The following is a 1,352-nucleotide window of genomic DNA, read 5'->3' as shown; positions in this document are numbered from 1 at the left end:
TTTTTTTTTTTTAATTTTTATTTTTCATTAAGCTGCAGACTTGAAAAGTCATATGGCATTACAGAGTTTCTGGAAAGCTTTTTTTGTTTGATTTTTGTTTTTTTAGATAGGGTTTCTCTGTGTGTAGCCCTGGCTGTCCTGGAACTCACTCTGTAGACAAGGCTGGCCTAGAACTCAGAAATCCACCCGCCTCTGCCTCCCAAGTGCTGGGATTAAAGGCCTGCGCCACCACTGCCTGGCCCTTCTGGAAAGCTTTTATGAGAATTTGTTAACAGGTCTACCACAGCAAAAAATTGTACTCTTAATAGTGAATGAACTCCTAGTACAGTTTCTTGATAGTAGTTGTGGGGTTTTTTTTTTTTTTTTTTTTTGGATTGGATATTTTCCTTATTTACATTTCAAATGTTAGCCCATTTCTGGGTCCCCTCCCCCCATCCCTTTCCACCTCCCCACCCTCGAATTCCCCTACACTGAGGCATCTATCAAACCTTCACAAGACGAAGGGCTTCTCCTCCCATTGATGCTCAACAGGCCATCCTCTGCTACATGTGAGGCTGGAACCATGGGTCCCTCCATGTGCACTCTTTGGTTTGTGGTTTAGACCCTGGGATCTTTGTGGGGTCTGGTTGGTTGATATTGTTGTTCTTCCTATGGGGTTGCAAACCCCTTCAGCTCCTTCAGTCCTTTTTCTAACTCCTCTATTGGGGACTCCGTGCTCAGTCCAGTGATTGGCTAAGAGCATCCGCCTCTGTATTTGTCAGGCTCTGACAGAGCCTCTCAGGAGACAGCTAGCTATCTTAGGTTCCTTTCAGCAAGCACTTGTTGGCAACCATCTGGGTATGGTGACTGTATATGGGATGGATCCCCAGGTGGGTCAGTCTCTAGATGGATTTTATTTTATTTTTAGGCTCCATTAGAGATACCCAGAGTAGAATATTAAATTGTTGGACTTAAGTGTTAAAATGCTAGTAATTTTAGTTAGTACTTGTACTTCTTTGCAATGTTTAAGCTAGAACTACAGTGTTTGGAAGATTCCACTATAGGTTTAAAATATTTTCATGTTTATAATTTTATTGGTTGACTCAAGTGAAAAAACTATACAGGTGAGCAAACAGCAAAAAAATTAAAGTTACATTACCTTCCCTTCTGTTAATCTTTTGATTTGTGCATTCTCTAGTCTTTCTTTGAACTTTATTGTTTGTGGCATTTTTTCCTCTCCTCCCTCTCCCCCTCTCCCCCTCTCTCTCTCTCTTCCCTCTCCCTCCCTCTCCCCTCTCTCCCTCCCCCTCTTCTTCTCCTGCCTTCCTTTCTCTCTCTCTCTCTCTCTCTCTCTCTCTCTCTCCCCCTCCCTC

At 42.8% G+C, this 1,352-nt stretch overlaps 1 protein-coding gene across 2 annotated transcripts in view; it reads left to right on the top strand.

Moving 5' to 3' along the window:
• Tex10 (testis expressed 10) overlaps nt 1–1,352 on the top strand; it is a 48,676-nt gene that overhangs the window by 40,402 nt on the left and 6,922 nt on the right. The window lies entirely within an intron of this gene.

This window comes from Mus caroli, chromosome 4 (genome assembly GCF_900094665.2).
Source record: "Mus caroli chromosome 4, CAROLI_EIJ_v1.1, whole genome shotgun sequence".
In the NCBI taxonomy this organism is placed as follows: Eukaryota; Metazoa; Chordata; class Mammalia; order Rodentia; family Muridae; genus Mus; species Mus caroli.
This window is presented reverse-complemented; position numbering and strand designations above follow the sequence as displayed.